This window comes from Trichomycterus rosablanca, chromosome 1, assembly GCF_030014385.1.
Source record: "Trichomycterus rosablanca isolate fTriRos1 chromosome 1, fTriRos1.hap1, whole genome shotgun sequence".
Taxonomy (NCBI): domain Eukaryota; kingdom Metazoa; phylum Chordata; class Actinopteri; order Siluriformes; family Trichomycteridae; genus Trichomycterus; species Trichomycterus rosablanca.
In genome coordinates, this window is record NC_085988.1 from 46742628 (window position 1) to 46764520 (window position 21893).

Below are 21893 nucleotides of genomic sequence, written 5' to 3' on the forward strand. Positions count from 1 at the left end.
ATGCATACAATTCCTTTGAATAAAACATACTCTAAAAATATATACATGCATACATAACACATAAATGTATAAATTAAATCATTAACCCCTTTCTCTTTACATTTTTCAACATATCTTGTTTTACTACAGTATTCTCCCTAATAATTGGTTTTAGGGAGAGACATAAATAAATAAAAAACTGTTAATTCCTCTGATTTTGCAATTCAGCATTTCCATCTCATTTCAGATTTAGTTAACATTTATTTCAGGGTTAGAGCCATATTTAAGATCAACGTTTTGGTAAACAACAAAACACCAGTTAGCTAAATGAATACAGGCTAATGCTAACTCCTATTCTTATAGCATTGTGCATGGAATAACAGAGACTCCTTGTGGTAATAAAATATTGTTTCTGACCTAACATTTAGAAGCATACATTTAAAGAAGCCAGATGGCGCCAGCTACTGTCAAATCATCATGTAAATCGTGATCAAAAGTTAAGTGAATGTACCTTCCAGCACACAGTTAAAGTAAACATACACTTTCTAAGGACAGGTACGTCTTGAAAGTCTAGAATTTTAATAATTTAATAGTTCTTTCTGGCTGACTAATTGTAACACATTCTTCTTTGTCCAAAATACTGTCATGAATCTGCACAGTAAGACATATACAACAATTTAAGAAATTTTAGCATCTTATTCAACTTTGTGGAAAAGCCTCCTACAACCCCAAATCAGAAAAAGTTGGGAAAGCATGGAAATACACAGAGTTTCCTACATTTACTTTCACTTTTATTTCATTGCAGACAGAATGAACCCAAAAGAAATGCATGAATGTCCCTGGAAAAGATGACGTCTTGAAGGCAGCACGTTGCTCTAAGATCTCAATGTACTTTTCTGAATTAATGCTGCCATCACAGAAGTGTAGATGACCTTTGCCGAGGGCACTGACACATCCCCATACCATGACAGACCCTGGCTTTTGGACTTGTTGCTGATAACAGTCTGGATGGTCCTTTTCGTCTTTGGTCCGGTGCACACGGCATCCATTTTTTTCAAATAGACCTGGAATGCTAATTCATCTGACCACAATACACGTTTCCACTGTATGATGGTCCATCCTAGATGCTTCCGAGCCCAGATTAGTCGACGCCACTTCTGGACATGGTTAACATAAGGCTTCTTTTTTGCACAGTAAAGTTTGAAGTGGCATTTGTGCATGTAACTCTGTATTGTAGTGCTTGACAAAGGTTTGCCAAAGTAATCCCTCACCCATGTGGTTATATCAGCTATTGTTGAGTAGCGGTTCTTGATGCACTGCCGTCTGAGGGATCAAAGATTACCGGCGTTCAGCTTAAGCTTGCGCCATTGGCCTTTCCACACCTGATTCCTTGAATCATTGAATGATATTATGCCTGTAGAGGGAGAAATATGCAAATCCCTGGCCAGAGCCCAGACCAGAATCCAACTGAACATCTGTGGAAGGAGCTGAAAATGGCTGACGCTCCCCATCCAACCTGACGGAGCTTGCAAGGATATGTCAAGAGGAATGGGCAAACATGTCCAGAAACAAGTGTGTCCAAGACGCCTTAGACGCCTTAAAGACGCCCAAGACGCCCCAAGACGCCTTAAAGCTGTAATTGCTGCTAAAGGTGCATCAAGCAAGTATTAGGCTAAGGGTGTGTACACATATGTAACCCCTAAATAAACCATTTTGTCAGTAAAATGAAATTGCATATTTTCTAAACCTTGTTTTCACTTTGTAATTTTTGGTGATTGTGTGTAGATGTTTGAGGCAAAAAAACGAAGTCAGTCTATTATACTGTAGAATGAGTCTGTAACGTAATAAAATGTGGAGAAGGTGAAAGGGGTGTGCAGACTTTCCGGCTTGACTGTAAAGAGTAATGTATAGTAACATGCATTACTGTCACTGACTTGTTCTGGGTTTCCTTTCATTACTCTTAAGAACTTGATTGTCGCAGGCACTCTGAGCATCGGCATATTGTAAAAAACGGCTTTCATTTCTATCCCTTTCTATCTACTTCCTCTGTTGCAGGCTGCATTTGTTTCTTTGTATTTTTCATTTGGTACTGCTATTTTGGCCACTGCTTTTATTTTTCCTTTACCCTTTTTCCCTGTTTATTTATGCATTTTCTTCCCTTTCTCCCGATTTAGCGTAGCCAGTTAGTCTTCCACTGCTGGGGAATCCGACTGCATTCGAGAAGGGTATATCTGCCTCCTCCACGCCCCCTTCATCTCATGCAGAGTCCCTCAACCCCTTCTTTTATGCCTGTGCTTCGGTGGTTTCACACATGAGACTCATTAACTTCTGCACAGGCACCTCAGTCTGCTAACCAGGGCCCTTGTAAAGTGTTTTGAAGGGCCTACCCACTTAGTCCAGTCTTTTCCCACCCAGCAGACTAGGTGGCCAATTTTGTCCGCTGCAGGCACTGCCAATTGTGCCCGCTAGATGGTGCCCAGCCGACCAGTAGCAGTGCCGAGATTCGAACCAGGGCGCTGGTGTGCTAACAAAATATCCCGCTGTCCTTTACCCTTTTTGTGGCTTTTAACCCCATTATTGTTTTACCTTGGTTAAGCATTTACCAAATTACCAGCTTTGAAAAGAGGGTGGTAACTCCACATTATTGCCCATAGTTTTGGAATAGAATGTCCATCAAGCTCATGATCAGGTGTACACATACGATATGGTGTATTATTGCATAGAGGAATTGCATGTGTGTTTAAAAACTGATAAAAAGGGACCAGTTATTGAACTCTCTCAGACTGAAAAATGGAGAGGTGATACAAGGGTGAAAAGTCATGTACTCTCCATTCTTTCCCTGTATCTTCCACTGTATGTATCTCTACCTCTCCTTTGCTCTGCTCGTTCATTGTCTGTTTCCTCCTTTTACTGAGGTTTCTGGCATACATGTTTCCCAGCACGCACTGCTTCACACTCTCAGCATAATCACTTGGACGAAGGGTGCACAACAAGGTCTCACAGCTTGTGTTTCAGCAGGAAAGTTGCCAAATTGTGCTGCTCTCTGGCCCTCCAAGAGGCAGGTCAGGAGTGCACTCCTGACGTAGATAATTAGCCCAAATCATAAAGACAAACACACATTAAATGTCCAGTGTTTCTGGATCCTATTATCAACTCTGCGCTCTGTCCAGTACAAGGAACTAGACGTTTGCTCACACATTTTGGCATCTACTACCACAACAATTTGAGGCTCACATGGAAACAGAAACAGCATGTAAAATAATGCACAGATAGTAAACAGACACAGGTTTAATAATTAAAAAAGTTGTTCCTAGCAAAACACATACATACACAGACATGACCAAAACCCAATAAACAGTCATTAGGGCCAGAAGTGTTATGACTATTCAAGCTGAAGGACAAGTTAACTACCTATTACTAATACAGACAGTGGTGTGTGACTTCCTGTGACCCTCTGGCAGGTGAAAATTGGCAGCCAACAATGGCATGCAAGTCGGAAAAGGTGTGTAATATTCTGGCGTGTAATAGAGGCTCTTTATTGTCAGGACAGGGGTGTGCAGCAGAGGTGGAAGTTATAAGTAGGGAAGCTGGAAACAACTAAATTGGGAGGAAAGAGGGAGAATGCAATAAATTTTAAAATTATAATAATAATAACCTTCATTTTAAATGGAAGTATTTTAGGATAACTTTGAATCTTCCTAATGTTAGCCGTCAGACCAAATTGGGCATTCAGGAAAAAAAGGCCTTGAAGAAAGAACCAAAGAACCAAAGTTCTGTGGAGAGATCAGAGAACCATTTGGACAGACAACCATTTTTGGAGTACTCCATAAATGAGGCCTTTAATACATGTACTGCTCATCACCTGGCTTATATCATCCCTACAGTAAAATATGGTGGAGGCAGCATCGTGTTATTGGGTGCATCATATGCCTAGTTCACACTACACAATTTTGCCCTGATTTTTGCTCGCCGACTGTGGTTGTAAAAACGTGGGACAGGGGCATAATATAGTTTCTATCAGAATACATCAGCACACACACAAGCTTTACAGTATTTGTGATCTTATCGTCCACGGCAAACCATAATACCAGCCAGAACAGACAATCCCTGCTGGTCATGTAGCCCAATCCACTCAGATTCATTTATTCTTCCTACTTGCTTTTACGCTGCATATCAGTGCACAAACAACTTTGACCGCTCACTTCTTGCTGACGTGCATTTTTGGACATGGTATCATTAAACCCCCCGTCACTTCTCGCATGTGTTTTCATGACGAACACAACGACTTAAAAGACTCCCGATTGCAAGAGACCCAGTTGTGTAGTGTGAACTGTACAGCGATCTGACAACTTGGAAAGTCATGTAGTGTGAATTTGGCATTAGCAGCAGAGACTGGGAGACTGGTATGTACTGGGGAATGGATAAATGCCATACCTAAAGAGCAACAGTTCACTATTAAAATGGCAATTCAAAACATTATCACAGTCGAAAGAACACTGGAGATGCTTTGGTGCAAGTCTCTGAATGTCCTTAAGTGTCTTAGCCTAAGCCCTTACTTAAACGCAATCAAACATCTGTGAAAAAACCTAAAAATGGCAAATCATTAACTATCAGCAATCAAATCTGACACAGATCCACCATGAAAAATGGGATAAACTGCCCAAATCCAGCTGTGCAAAACTTGTAGAGATGTATACAAGAAGACTTGCAGATGTAACTGCTGACAAAGGGGCTTCTACAAAATATTGAATAAAGGTTCTGAATACTTTTATGGAGAAGAGATTTTGGTTTTTAATTTTTAACATTTTTACTTTGTAATTATGTGTAATTAAGTGTAAATTGATGGGTAAAAATGACAATAACAATAATATCCATTTAAAATTGGGCATACATGGCAAAAAACGTTCAAATGGTCAAGAGGTCTGAATACTTTCTGAATCCACTGTACGTTGCACTTTATTTAGTACCAAGATTTAAAAAACAAATCATTTCTAGGTTATAAACAGTTTGATAAATAGCAACTAACAGGCACAGCTGTTGGAAAAAATATTGCTTGTATGAAATGTAGCTCATTCTGCCAAGCTCTCAAATACATTTAGAGCTGTGGCAGTATTACACATGGTACGTTTGTTTTCAATTTAGAAGTTAGGGTTCAATCTTGACATCCGTACAAACAACAGCTGGTCTTGGACTCATCTTAACCAATACCTAAAAAACCACTGACTCCAGTGGCCAGATTTAACAGTCCATGCTTAAAAAAAACATTGCAGGCATTCCTATCCATCATTCACACCAGTTACAGCTTTTTTCCAGTGCTGAACAAGGCATGCTGAACCAGTTATTTGTTTTGCCCAAACTCATTCATGCATATATTGCCTCATCAGTGCAACTATGGCAAGAATTCCCTCTGCTCTGCACAAATCTGTTCCTCTCTAAAACCTGTTGTTGTGAAGCTTGGCCTGCCAGGATTGTGTAGGTCCTGAGCTCTAACACTGTATTATTTCAATAAAGAATAAACCACTATTCTTCAGGCATAACTACAATAGCTTCAAGCTTTGTTTCATAAAATTCGAGATTAAATCTGTAACCCATGTTACCCTAGGACTATTTAACCACCCCAGCTTATGTGAAAAGTGAGTGAGTGAGTAAGTGAGTGAGTGAGTGAGTAGAAATTCATTAAAATATTGGCATGGTAAAACGTAGCAAACAACATTTTGATACCAGCATAATCACAGATTTTGAGTTTACTAATAAACATTGTGGGTGGATCGGTGGGTAGCACTGTCGCCTCACAGCAAGAAGGTCCTGGATTCGACCCCCAGGTAGAGCGGTCCTTTCTGTGTGGAGTTTGCATGTTCTCCCCGTGTCTGCATGGGTTTCCTCCGAGAGCTCAGGTTTCCTCCCACAGTCCAAAAACATGCAGTCAAGTTAACTGGAGACACTGAATTGCCCTATAGGTGAATGGGTGTGTGTATGTGTGTCTGCCCTGCGATGGACTGGCGCCCTGTCCAGGGTGTTACTGTGTGCCTTGCACCCATTGAAAAGCTGGGGTAGGCTCCAGCACCCCCCGCGACCCTAATTGGATAAGCGGTTATGAAAGTGAATGAGTGAGTAATAAACATTGTATTAGAATGGCATTGTTTACAAATACAGGAAAAGATACTTAATTCATAAATCATCTAATACACAAAAACTTGTAGAAATTGTAGCTAGCACATTGGTTCTGCAGTGTTCAGCCTATGTTGTGCTAATAGCTGGTTAATGCTTGTTGCCAGTCAGCATGCTTTAAGTAATGCTTTAGAAGTACCATGTTTTATCCAATTTAAGTTGATAAATAAGTTGGATCAAACAGGCATGATAAGGTGAAGCAGAGTGCCTTATTGTTAGGACTTAATTGTGTGTTTAATTTCACGGACCTCATTTTTCAAAAATCACAGATTTTACAGATAAATTACAGATAAATTACACTCATACATTGAATGATAGAATAAATTGAAGCTACAATACATAAAACAGCTACCTTAATAGTTAAATGTAAACTAGAACATCCAGCAACAATCTCAAATACGAAAATACTCATCTGTGTTTTGAAACACCCCTCTGTATCCACAGAATTGGTTGGGTGTTTTCCAAACTCAGTTACCTGAGTCGTGTTTTTAGCTGCTTTAGACTTTGATTGCTAACTGAATTGCCGTAGGATTGCTGGTGTAACAGACTTTTCTGTGGTGTAGTGTGCTGACAATGTTTGATGTTTGTGTTTATGTGTTTATGTGTTGAGTGCATTTTGTCCCTTTGCGAATTCCATAATCAATAGAAAACTGTGCTTCTCTATACACGTGATCATCCCTCTGTAGTCTGTGCTGCACCTCAAAAGAACAAGCCAGTAAAGTATTATGCTCCATATAGTTTGTCTATGTAGAGTTACTTATTGTAAGAGAATGAGGCTTCTGGCAGGAAGTGTATTAAAGATGACAACAATAGGAATGTCTGGGTTAACACTAGTTGTTTTACAGAATAAAGCAGTTCCACTGAGGAACACTGGGTAAAGAACCCTTATAGTTAAAGCAAAAAATATATAAATAATATACTATAAAAAGGGAGCTGTATGAAACAAACGAGTGTCATGGTTGGGGATGAGGAGTGACTAGCTGTACAAGCTACAAAATATTAAATGTTAAACAGTTATGTTATACATAACATTCATTATCTGATCTGCCAGAGATGTCTATTTTAGGACCCCTCTCACAAACAACTATAAAAACAGATGCCATCAGTCAAGGGCTTGAATGAAATCAGAGAACCCCATGACGATAAGGTTATGACACAGCGGGACAAACACGTACACACTGTCCCACTGCCAGCGTCAATCCTGTGCTAGAGGAAAGAGATTAACAAACAGCAACGTAAACAATAAGAGCTGTCATCGTGGGAGTCTATCCAGGGGAAACGGAATCATGGGAAAATGAACCTCGTTTTTGTTAAAAAGGGTTTCCAGGTTCACCAAAATGACTGAGTCATAAAGGCCTGGGTTTCCACACCCGCCTCAGCATTGTAGTGTGCTCCTGTATTTGTGTATGTGTGTGAAAAGCTTCCAGTGATTCTACATTGTTTTTCAGCTTCCCCACGTCTTTCTTCAAGGCTCTGTTCTGGTTTGTGATGTTTTCAACTGGAAGTGTACTACAAACCCTCCGGCTCAGGCCGTTGTTCCCATGACCTCGTGCCCTTCCGCTAGCTTCTCAGGCCACCGAGGGCCCAGCCTTCCATTACTTTCCCCTGCTGCACTGCATCAGCACAGGATATCACACGGTATTTTTACAAACACACACACAGAGCTGAACCCCTGCTACGCCGCAAAAAGTAGTTTCATCAATATTTAGTCAAAAGTGTTTACATTTTATTATTAAGATCAGTGTAAATATAGATAAGACACTGCTGGGAAATGATACATTTAGAAATCACAGGGAAAAACAAAATCTGTGGAATGATACTAAACAAGATCTAATTGATATGGGAAAATAATTTTGGGCCCCATTTCTGGTGCAAAAATTGATTCCATGATCACTAGAGTGGAGCAGCACTTTGACAGTGCATGAGCGGTGGATGCCTTCATGTCTTAGATTAGTAGTTGTCATATGCAATGCTACACTTTGCAAATTACTCATGACCATGTTTCAATCAAGCTAGATAGTGCTCCACTTCATTTCATTTGTTAATAAACATCCATTCCAGCTTTTCAGGCCTTCAACACATTCCATAAGATGTTGGGACCGGGGCAATTTAGGGCTAGTAATGGGGTGAAAAAACTAAATAATTATGTGATTCCAAACAGGTGATGTCAACAGGTGATTGTAATCATGGTTTGGTACAAAAGCAGCATCCAGGAAAGGTTGAGTCTTTGATGAGAAAAGGTAATCAGAGGATCTCCAGTCTGTCAACAAATGTGTGAGAAAATGATTGAAATGTTTAAAAACAATGTACCTCAAAGAAAGATTGGAAGGGATTTGCATATTTCTCCCTCTACAGTGCATAATATCATTAAACAAGTCAAGGAATCGGGAGGAATTTCAGTGCATAAAGACCAAGGGCGCAAGCTTAAGCTGAACGCCCGTGATCTTTGATCCCTCAAATGGCACTGGATCAAGAACCGCCACTCAACAACAGCTAATATAACCACATGGGCAAGGGATTACTTTGGCAAACCTTTGTCAAGCTCTACAATACAGAGTTACAAACTTTACTGTGCAAAAAAGAAGAAGAGATATTAACCATGTCCAGAAGCGGCGTCGACTTCTCTGGGCTCGAATGCATCTAGGATGGACCATCACACACTGTTTTTGGAAAAAATGGATGTTGTGTGCTCCAGACCAAAGACGAAAAGGACCATCCAGACTGTTATCAGCAACAAGTCTAAAAGCCAGGATCTGTCATGGTATGGGGCTGTGTCAGTGCCCCTGGCAAAGGTCATTTACACTTCAGCAGGCAGCATTAATGCAGAAAAGTACATTGAGATCTTAGAGCAACATATGCTGCCTTCAAGACGTCATCTTTTCCAGGGACGTCCATGCATTTTTCAACAAGACAATGCACATTACAAAGGCATGGCTGTGGAAGAAAAGGGTACAGGTACTGGACTGGCCTGCCTGCAGTCCTGACCTGTCCCCAATAGAGAATGTGTGGAGAATTTTAAAATGAAAAATGAGTTAATGACGATCCCGTACTGTTGCACATCTTAAGACGTTTTTGCAGGATGAATGGGACAAAATAAAAGCTGAAACACTAAATCACTTGGTATCCTCGGTGCCAAAACGTCTTTTAAGTGTGGTGAAAAGGAATGGTAACATTACAAAGTGGTGAAGTGTACATTTTCAACATCATAAGTAACCTCTTTAAGCTGATTAGGTTAACCATGGGTCTAAACACTAGTCTCAATGCAGGAAAACATCCTAAACAGGGCCCCAATTCATGCCATTTTATCACACAGATATTCATTCCCAAATGACGTTTTTGATTGTATGATGTGAATTGACAACTCTGAAGTTCCCCTTCAGTTAAAAACAAGCAGGCTCGTCTAATGTTCTTTTTAAGGTGCTCGTATCAGCTGTTCGTCTGTTTTAACAATGTGTTCTCTGTCTCACCTTAGCCTGTCATGGAAAGGCTCAAGTTTAATCTGCTATATGAACAATCCACGTGTGTAAAGCTGAGACTGCAGCGGTCGAAGTGGACAGATCGTGCTTGCGGTGGGATCGTATGAACAAGGTCAACATGCAGTTGCACTTTAGTGAAACCCAAGCACTGCATCAGGTAGCCGTGGATCACAGGGTCAGGCCTGCTGCTCTCATGGCATCTCACAAGAGATAAAATAGTAAATCCTGCAAATATTACTGGGAATGGTTAAATTTGCATTTATTCTTGTGAGCTCCCACTTAACATGAAATAAATGAGATTTTAAGCACCGGTAAAAAAAAAAAAAATGTCTCTGTAATTCCTCTGTAATAGCTTGACTCAACACTACAGTTTGACCTGACTAAGCAGTTTTATAAGCTTCCCTAATGGCCTATCAAAGTGCTCTCAGAGCAACATGTCAAGGTTACATAACAAAGCCACAAGCCAAGAGCTGAAATCCTCCTTTCTAGAAATCAGGGCAAACCAGGACCATAGGCAATATGGCTGGGGATCAGTGGTGCATGACCTAATCTGTCACGACTAGCAAGGCACAAATTTGTTTTAAAATAATGTTGCATTATACAAATTACTACAATAGGGGTAAACAGTAATGTTGGTGCACTTTAGAACTTCAGTTCAGTATCATTACCAGTCCACAAAGTATAATATAGCTGGGCTTTTGGCTATGAGCTACAGACATTACATAAAGCCTAATAATTACTAACCTCATAACACTGTTATAAGCATAAGCTAAAACAAAAAAAACCTTCTCCAGACTACAACCCAACACGACAATTTTTACTTTTAATTCTCCTATTTGGGAGTTGAGTAAGAAAGTATGCTCTTAGGTATTGCAGTATCAGCTGCATTTCATTTATTGACTTTAATTACCTGTTTGTCTTATTTAGCTACACAAAGCATTTTTGTGTACCAGCTAGTTAAAAGACAGTCATGTGCCAGTGTAAAATGCAGCTGGTGGCTTCACACATTTGCTTGGCCGCAAAACTCCTCAGCCACCTAGAGCGTGGTGCTGGTGGAAAAGGTCACCAGTATGCACAGGGAAATGAAGTATATCCAAATTCGGACAATGCAAAAAAGCATTGCAATGCTTGGTGAATTTAGATGATGTCCTCACTTAAGGATTTCATAAGGATTGGGGCGCTCAGGTGGCGCAGCGGTAAAACACGCTAGCACACCAGAGCTGACATTTCAAACTAGTCGGTTCGAATCTCAGCTCTGCTATCCGGCAGGCTGGGGCCTACATGAACAACGATTGGGAGCCGGACTCATAACTAATGCAATTACGACCCCTGCTGGCTGATTGATGGCGCCTGCACAGGGACGAGGGATAATGTGATCAAGGTGTGTCTCTCTGTACACAAAGCTGATCTGCATATAAACTCACCTTGTGCAGGTGAAAAGATGCAGTCGGCTACTGCACATGTCGGTGGGGAGTGTGTTAGTCATGACTCTCCTAAACCAGGGCGGAGATCAACATCAGTAGAGAGGAAGCATAATACAATTGGGTAATTGGATACGCTAAAATCAGGAGAAAGAGGGGAGAGAATGCATAAACAAAAATAATAATAATTCAAAAAGGATTTCATAAGGTTTTATAAGAGATATAATAGATATTTATTTTAAAGAGCTAAACAGCACAATGACATCCTTAGTAAGGACCAAATGTAACACTTTTTGCCCCTTTTTCCATTGTACGAAGGCCTACAGTACAATACAATACACATCCAAATGCAGAGCTATTTATGCTGTTCCTGGTACACTAATGTCCATTTCCAGCTGTACAAGGGTATTTCACAGTGCCGCTTTGCTGACCTCTGGTAACCCATGTATTGCATTCTTTGTGAAATTGTTTTAAAAACATTTTAATTTTGAATGCTAGACCTGAGGCGTCGTTGCACTTTCTGTTCTAATAACACAATGATGTGAGCTAGCACTTCATCCGCTGACCAATACCAGTTCTTTTCTAAAGCTCTAATGCACTTATCAATAAAAATCTATTGCAGTTAGTTTTTAAATATGGCACTTGCACCGTCTACTCTCAACTCTGTGAGTACTGAGTTTGACTAATCAGTGGTCCATTTTATCAGCTCCACTTACCATATAGGAGCACTTTGTAGTTCTACAATTACTGACTGTAGTCCATCTATTTCTCCATATATCTTTTTAGCCTGCTTTCACCCTGTTCTTCAATGGTCAGGAGCCCCACAGGACCACCACAGAGCAGGTATTATTTGGGTGGTGGATCATTCTCAGCACTGCAGTGACACTGACATGGTGGTGGTGTGTTAGTGTGTGTTGTGCTGGTATGAGTGGATCAGACACAGCAGTGCTGCTGGAGTTTTTAAATACCGTGTCCACTCACTGTCCACTCTATTAGACACTCCTACCTAGTTGGTCCACCTTGTAGATGTAAAGTCAGAGACGATCACTCATCTATTGCTGCTGTTTGAGTTGGTCATCTTCTAGACCTTCATCAGTGGTCACAGGACGCTGCCCACGGGGTGCTGTTGGCTGGATATATTTTTGGTTGGTGGACTATTCTCAGTCCAGCAGTGACAGTGATGTGTTTAAAAACTCCATCAGCGCTGCTGTGTCTTATCGTCTCATACCAGCACAACACACACTAACACACCACCACCATGTCAGTGTCACTGTAGTGCTGAGAATGATCCACCACCCAAATAATACCTGCTCTGTAGTGGTCCTGGGGGAGTCCTGACCATTGAAGAACAGCATGAAGGGGGGCTAACAAAGCATGCAGAGAAACAGATAAACTACAGTCAGTAACTGTAGAACTACAAAGTGCTTCTATATGGTAAGTGGAGCTGATAATATGGACAGTGAGTGTAGAAACAAGGAGGTGGTTTTAATGGTCTGGCTGATCGGTGTATATGGTCAGCTCTAGTCTGCTTTGTTCCTTGCCTAGAAGGGTAACCAAATTCAACACAGTTATTTGGGTACAATATGGGTCACTTGACCACTAAATGTGGAATCACAGATTTAAAAACATTCTGTACACAACATACCATACAGCATTGTGCAATAGAAAATGGGCATTTGTGTCCCACAGGAAGCGTAACACTGTTTGGGGACGTTCAAAACAAATTACTTGACAAAGCGTTTAAAGATTTACATCATTTTGAAAGGCCAGGACAGTCACAGAACAATAGCTAGTAAAATGCTAAATATATGAGTAACATATCTGTTAAATGTTGTTTTCCTCTGCTTGTGTACCCTGTGTGTGGTCCAGCATGGAAAATTTGAGCCTGAGCTTCAGGTGGCAATCAGCTTAAGGCTTTATGTTTTAACACACGGATTAAATACACCCCAGGTTCTTAACTTAGTGACAGTTTTAATCTTGTAGCAGTGACTTTTTTACCTTATATTATAAAGCTACCATTGATACCATTGTTTTCATATAAGGCTTTCTAGAAGTGGCACATAAATTCACAGTACAAACAAAAACAAGCAAAGGAATTCTTAAAGCACTTTACATAACATACATATCACTCACAATGCGAAGTAGTTTTATCAGAAGTGGCTTGGAGTGGTTATAATAACCTGCTTTTGTAGTCTTAAAGTCTTATTAATCCTTTAGGATTTCCACTGGAATTAGGGGCAGAGCTTGCCTCTTTAGTATATGGGTAATTTAGAAAGTGAGGTACAGAAACAGAATAGCACCTTAGTAACTAACAACATAACATGTTCATGTTAACACAGTCAAAAGGGCACTCTGCACAAGCTATCCACCCATGCACAATTCCCATTACAGTACACCCCTGAGTTACCATATTTTTCAACTTAATGTACACACAAATTTCGGATTACGAACAGAAATTCGTGAAACATGTGTCACGAACAAGTTGACTCCAACCATCCCTCTCTCTCTCTCTCTCTCTCTCTCTCTCTCTTTATATATACAGTATATATATATATATATACAGTGCCTTGCAAAAGTATTCAGCCCCCTTGAACTTTTCAACCTTTTGCCACATTTCAGGCTTCAAACATAACGATATGAAATTGTAATTTTTTGTGAAGAATCAACAACAAGTGGGACACAATCGTGAAGTGGAACGAAATTTATTGGATATTTTAAACTTTTTTTAGAAATAAAAAACTAAAAAGTGGGGCGTGCAATATTATTCAGCCCCTTTACTTTCAGTGCAGCAAACTCACTCCAGAAGTTCAGTGAGGATCTCTGAATGATCCAATGTTGACCTAAATGACTGATGGTGATAAATAGAATCCACCTGTGTGTAATCAAGTCTCCGTATAAATGCACCTGCTCTGTGACAGTCTCAGAGTTGTTTAAAGCGCAGAGAGCATCATGAAGACCAAGGAACACACCAGGCAGGTCCGAGATACTGTTGTGGAGAAGTTTAAAGCCGGATTTGGATACAAAAAGATTTCCCAAGCTTTAAACATCTCAAGGAGCACTGTGCAAGCGATCATATTGAAATGGAAGGAGTATCAGACCACTGCAAATCTACCAAGACCCGGCCGTCCCTCTAAACTTTCAGCTCAAACAAGGAGAAGACTGATCAGAGATGCAGCCAAGAGGCCCATGATCACTCTGAATGAACTGCAGAGATCTACAGCTGAGGTGGGAGACTCTGTCCATAGGACACAATCAGTCGTACACTGCACAAATCTGGCCTTTATGGAAGAGTGGCAAGAAGAAAGCCATTTCTCAAAGATATCTATAAAAAGTCACCTGGGAGACACACCAAACATGTGGAAGAAGGTGCTCTGGTCAGATGAAACCAAAATCGAACTTTTTGGCCACAATGCAAAACGTTATGTTTGGCGTAAAAGCAACACAGCTCATCACCCTGAACACACCATCCCCACTGTCAAACATGGTGGTGGCAGCATCATGGTTTGGGCCTGCTTTTCTTCAGCAGGGACAGGGAAGATGGTTAAAATTGATGGGAAGATGGATGGAGCCAAATACAGGACCATTCTGGAAGAAAACCTGTTGCAGTCTGCAAAAGACCTGAGACTGGGACGGAGATTTATCTTCCAACAAGACAATGATCCAAAACATAAAGCAAAATCTACAATGGAATGGTTCACAAATAAACGTATCCAGGTGTTAGAATGGCCAAGTCAAAGTCCAGACCTGAATCCCATCGAGAATCTGTGGAAAGAGCTGAAAACTGCTGTTCACAAACGCCCCCACTTTTCAGTTTTTTATTTCTAAAAAAAGTTTAAAATATCCAATAAATTTCGTTCCACTTCACGATTGTGTCCCACTTGTTGTTGATTCTTCACAAAAAATTACAATTTCATATCGTTATGTTTGAAGCCTGAAATGTGGCAAAAGGTTGAAAAGTTCAAGGGGGCTGAATACTTTTGCAAGGCACTGTACATCTACTGTGGTATGAGTGGATCAGACACAGCAGTGCTGCTGGAGTTTTTAATTAACGTGTCCACTCACTGTCCACTCTATTAGACACTCATACCTAGTTGGTCCACCTTGTAGATGTAAAGTCAGAGACGATCGCTCATCTATTGCTACTGTTTGAGTTGGTCATCTTCTAGACCTTCATCAGTGGTCACAGGACGCTGCCCATGGGGCACTGTTGGCTAGATATTTTTGGTTAGTGGACTATTCTCAGTCCAGCAGTGACAGTGAGGTGTTTAAAAACTCCAGCAGCGCTGCTGTGTCTGATCCACTCATACCAGCACAACACACACTAACACACCACCACCATGTCAGTGTCACTGCAGTGCTGAGAATGATCCACCATCTAAATTATACCTACTCTGTAGTGGTCCTGGGGGAGTCCTGACCATTGAAGAACAGGGATGAAAGCAGGCTAAAAAAGTATGTAGAGAAACAGATGGACAACAGTCAATAATTGTTGAACTACAAAGTGCTTCTATATGGTAAGTGGAGCTGATAAAATGGACAGTGAGCGTAGAAACAAGGAGGTGGTTTTAATGTTATGGCTGTATATTGCTCCCCTCAGCATTAATGTTAAAGTTACCCATGCAATTGGCACTAACACATCCCCCACACCAAGATAGACTTTTAGCATGATGAGCACAACATGCAATACAATCTGAAAGGTCGACTCAGCACAACACACGTTTTCACTTTGCAGTGTTTATGGATTTTCTTAACCTATGGCTTTATTTTGTGAAAAAGTCTCAGCTTGCATTTGTAAATGCAGTGGTGAACTATGTTTACTAACATAGGTTTTCTGAAGTGATTCCAAACCATGTGGTTCTACTCATTACAGTAACATGTTAGCTTCTGAAGCAGTACCATCTGAGGGATTAAGATCTCTGTTGGCCTGTTTGCTCATGCATATCTGTGGACAGTTCTAAAACAGGTGTTCCTAATCATTCTACACACTGCATGGTTTTACAATGTCCCCGTCCAAACTTCTGCAGGCATCAAATTAGAAATTAACATAGAAAAACTAAAAAAGTTGACATGTTGATTCTTTTCTTTGAACTATTTTCAACTAAATACCTGTTAAACCTGTTATTACAGCTTTTTTTTTTTTATATTTTAGTATTTTCCTTACTGTTCCAAACTTTCAGGTTGAATTCAGGTTATGTTTATTATTCCAAAATCAACCACTGAAGACATGACGTCAGTGAAATTCCAGGCAGTGCTTTTGGTCATTCTACTGCAGTGATAATGTCTGATCTTTACTCCTCAATTTCTGTTTGCTGTGATTACCTGATCCTGTAAATATACATTTCCCGGACATGAGAGCAAGCCAGAAGGGAAGAGATACAATGGGTTCTTTAATTAGATGAAGTCAAAGAAATGTCGTATAAGAGAAGACACGTACCCTGCATGTCAGCCTCATTTGCTAGCTGGCAGCTCTACTTAGTCAGTGTGGGTGTTGCGACATATGGTGGAGTAAATACAATGGGAAAATGGACAGGTCTAAATTGGGAACAAAGTTAAGCAAAGGCTAAATATTTGTCAGTTGCCAATTTTTGTGGTACTTCATTTGTGGATTTGTTGTTTTTCGTGGTTAGATTTCTCAATAATTCTCAGTGTATTGTTGTTTCATCAACAATTCTGGAACTAATGGTGAATGTGTACATATGAAAACCACAGAAACAGCACACTTCAAAAAAGAGGATGTTTTCATTGTACTTCAGCCCTTTTTTTTAAGTGTGTTGTTTATGAGGCAACACGGTGGCTCAGTTGGTAACATTGTTGCCTCACAGCAAGAAGGTCTTGGGTTCTATTTCCAGGTTGGTTGGTCTGGGTTTGCATGTTCTCCCCGTATCTGTGTAGGTTTTCTCCAGGAGCTCCAGTTTCCTCCCACAGTCCAAAGACATGCAAGTGAGGTGAATTAGAGATACAAAATTGACCATGAACGTGTTTGACATTAAACTTGAGAACTGATGAATCTTGTGTAACGAGTAACTACCGATTCTGTCATGAATGTAACCAAAGTGTGTAAACCATGACGTTAAAATCCTAATAAATAAATAATTGTTGTTTATGATCTCGTTTCATCTAGGAAAAACATGCCTGAACACACACCTTCAGTATCTAGTTTCCTGTGCTTTGTTTCTAAACTAGAACTGCTGAATATTTCATCCCGAAAGGTTAGTCCGGGTGCCATCAGCAGACAAGAGGTTGTGTTTCCAAAACTGAATAGTAGAAGCATGCCAGGCCAAGGCAAGAATGCAGCTCCATAAAATGATGCTCCCATTCCCATTTATAACAAAGGTGTTCTAAAGATTATGCACATAACCCTTTATACAACCCATTCACAACTGATTTGCTAAATGACTGCCAGTTATTTATATTTGTTCTATATTCACTGATCAGCCATAACATTAAAACCACCTCCTTGTTTCTACACTCACTGTCCATTTTATCAGCTCCACTTACCATATAGAAGCACTTTGTAATTCTACAATTACTGACTGTAGTCCATCTATTTCTCTACATACCTTTTTAGCCTGCTCGATGGTCAGGACCCCCACAGGACCACCACAGAGCAGATATTATTTAAGTGGTGGATCATTCTCAGCACTGCAGTGACAATAACATGGTGGTGGTGTGTTGTGCTGGTATGAGTGGATCAGACACCGCACCGTATGAGATGATCACTGCTCTATTAGTGCTGTTTGAGTTGGTCATCTTCTAGACCTTCATTAGTGGTCACAGGACGCTGTCCATGGGGCGCTGTTGGCTGGATATTTTAGGTTGGTGGACTATTCTCAGTACAGCAGTGACAGTGAGGTGTTGAAAAACTCGATCAACGTTGCTGTGTCTTATTCACTCATACCAGCACAACACACACTAACACACAACCACCATGTCAGCTGCAGTGCTGAGAATCATCCACCACCCAAATAATACCTACTCTGTAGTGGTCCTGGGAGAGTCCTGACCATTGAAGAACAGCATGAAAGGGGGCTAACAAAGCATGCAGAGAAACAGATGGACTACAGTCAGTAATTGTAGAACTACAAAGTGCTTCTATATGGCCAGTGGAGCTGATAAAATGGACAGTGGAGGTGGTTTTCTTGTTCTCTGTTGCTTTCAGGTTGTCCTGCACATCTTTCTAAGTGACTGTTGGCTTCTCTCAAGTATTCACTGTGTCAATATGGGTGATTAAGTGTGGCTTGATGGGTAAAATAGCAAATCCATTCAACAACAAATCCTCAATACAATCAAGTGTGCAAATATCTAAGGGTCTGAATAGTTTCTGAAACCACTGTATATTATTTGAATATATTGTCTAAATACTAAATAGGGCAGTTGTAGCCTAGTAGTTAAGGTACTGGACCAGTAATCAAAAGGTTGCCGGTTCAAACCCCCCACTGCCAGGTTGCCACTGTTGGGCCCTTGAGCAAGGCCATTAACTCTCAATTGCTTAGATTGTATACTGTCACAACTGTAAGTCGCTTTGGATAAAAGCGTCTGCTAAATGCCGAAAATATAAATATATAAATATACTGTCTAATATATTTATTAATAGTTTTTACTTCATACTTTTATGTTGATAGTTATAAGTCTTTAAGACTTTCAAATTCACATTATGTAAAAACATATTTAAGGTATGCTCAAATGAAATCTGATCCAAACATATTATTTTGAGCTGAAACCGTGTCTCATGCTGATAAACAATGGTTCCAGTTTCTATGGGAAATCTGTAGCAAACATACAATTAGTGCATTTATTTTTTTAAAGATTAGTTTCAGGTTGGGTAAACAATATTATCCAGGCTTATGTTTAAATCCACAACTTTCCCAATGAATAATATTGTTATAAATGACTGCAAAGCACTACCTGCTCACTATATTGTCTCAGTGTATGTAAGGGCTGAATGTCCATTGTGTATTACTCATGCTTAGTGGTTTCTTGTTTCTAGTGGCTGTTCTTCAGGCAGTAAAAGCTTCGACTGGAGAAACCACAGCAAGGGTGTGACCAGCCGCTGTGGCAACAATACACGTGCTTTTAATTGATGGCAAACTCAGACTGACAAACATGTTTATCTGTTTCTAAAAGAGAATAAGGTTTATCAAAACAGCCTGATTATAATCACTGTCATGGCTACATGGGTTTTTGAATGAAAAGAAATGTGATGTATTGATTTCCAGTCTTTCTAAGGAGTTATTCCTCTATTCCGCTTCAGGACCTGACAGGGTGCAGTCACATGTAGAATACATATTTTTGGGATATGTACATGCACAGATAGTATCCAAATGATAAAAAGGAAAAGCATACCAGTGAAATGTATTCATGCAGCCTTAATTTAAAGAATCTGTCTGGAAAAAATGACAGTGCTTACATTTGAAGGGAATGCTGAGACTCGCCAACAGATTCTACTTGGTGTTTTAAGAGTCTATTAGGGTCACTGTGCACCTTGCTTCTGCCCTACCATGATCAGATAACCAGCCTGGTATCCTGTTACTAATCTGTTCATTCACATGGCAGAGGGCCTTTTTTATCTCCAGGCTTACATAAGCAATTTCCTGGCACTTAAACAGAGCAAACAAAACAAACTACTTACCTCTTTAATTCTGCCAACTGTAGAGGAAGTACTGTGGTGTGAAAAATGTATTTTGCTTATTTCTGTACATTTGTCACATAGATTAAACAACTAAACAAATCATATCACACAAAGAGAATTTGGGAAAAGACACAACATATTTTGAAAAAAATATCTATATTATAGTTATCCAACACCTATATCACAATATGTTATATTCACTGGCCTGCCAGTACTCATACACTGAACCAGGAGTTCCCAGAGCTAGCCAAGCTTAAAAAGACTCCTTCTTTTACTTGACGGCTTCCCTCACCACTGGTGTCCACCAATGGGTTCTTGGGTTGCCCCATGACAGCCACACACAAGCTTTATGTAGCCACTTCCACAGTGGAGGTCTTGAACAGGATCCATTCAGACTCCATGTCCCCTACCTTCTCTGTAAATGAGAGCTGAAATCAGTCCAGACAGTCTTCTGCCAGCCTTCCTAGCAAAACCTCACTATATGTTTGGGCCTACCTGGCAGTCTGTCTCGCAGTTTTCCCCGCCATGTAATCCAACTCACCACCAGCTGGTGATCAGTTGACAGCTCAGCCACTCTCTGCCCGAGTGTCCAGAACATACGGCTTAACGTCAGCAGACATGACACAAAGTCAATCATCACCTTTGACCAACAGTGCACTTATGAGCAATCGTGTGTTTAACCATAGTGTTTTTAATAGACAAAAAATGACTAGCACAGAAGTCCAATACCATCCTGCCACTTGGAATTAGATCAGGCAGGCCATTCCTACCAATCACTCCCCTCCAAGTTTCCCAGTCATTGAAGCCCCCCAGCAAAACAATGAATGCAGTGCATAGATTTCCTCCCCAGCACTCCACCCACTATCTCCAAGAAGGCTGAATATTCTGAACAGCTCTACAGGTAGGGGGAGAGGTATGTACCAGACCATAGTGGTAAACAGTGATTTGAGCCATAAAGCAAAGCTCTCAGTTTACTGGTCAACCTACTGTATGTACCCTCACCTATGGTCATGGTCTTTGAGTGATGGCCGAAAGAATGAGATTGTGGATACAAGCAGCCAGAGCAGAGTTTTCTCTTGCTGGTTGCTGGGCATACTCTCCATGATTGAGTGAGGAGCTCAGCAAACTAGCCCTCTAGTTCTTAGCCTTAATGATTTTCTTTAGTAACTTCTCTGACTGAAGAATGTTGTTTAAACTTCTCTGTGGTGTCAGGTAGGACATACTGTAAATCTCAGAAAAGTGGAAATCCCCTTAAAATCCTTAATGAAACTGTGGGGGAGTCCAGTTGCTTGATGACACAGCTGACACTAGAACTCGGATCTCAGTGGAGGTATGTTAGCACATATGACCACTGTACCACCCAAGCAAACCAGTGCGGCTGTTTTTCATTGACTTTAATGTAACATTGGACAAAAACATCCAATAATACATCAATTTACAATTATAGCTAAGTGTCAGCTAAACAAGGTTAAAAAGACACTTTTGCATATAAATAATGTAAGAACCTTCTTGCTGTGAAGTGACAGTGCCACTGACTGAGCCACTGTGCCGTCTCACCAACTGAATTGTATTTTTTAAATATAAACTCATTTTTATAAAATGTAGTTTCTATGCCTTATGCCTTTAACACACAGAGTTGTGTTTACCACTGTGTTACATCTCCACCGTGTTGCAGATTTGCAAGTGAAATTTTTGCTTGATACAAGCCCCTAGTTGCTCAACAGTCCACGCTCCCCGTTGTCTGATTGTCATTTTCATTATACCTATGAAGCAACGCTGTTGTTGTGTGTACAGAATAATTTTGGATAGAATAAGGCATTGTCTTACTGAAATAACCATGGACTTCCTAGGAAAATATGTCACATTGATGGCAGCATGTGTCCCTCTAAAATTCCAATACATGTCTTTGCATCAAAGCCATGGGCAGTGATGCACGTCCATGACAGATGTTCACCATTTCATCATTTGCTAATAAATGTCTAGATATTCCTTTTCAACTTTGGCAGAGAGAAATTGATGTGTAAAGGACCTCAAGCCCATGTTTCCACTGTCTTTTGGTCCATCTTAGATGTGTTCAAGCCCAGAAAACGAGGTGGTGTTTGTGCATTAAACAGATGTTTGGCTTTCTCTTTGTGTAATAAAGTTTCAGATCACATTTCTTGATGCTGTGGTGAACTGTGTTAAGAGACAGTGTTTTTTCAAAGTACTCCTAAGCCCATG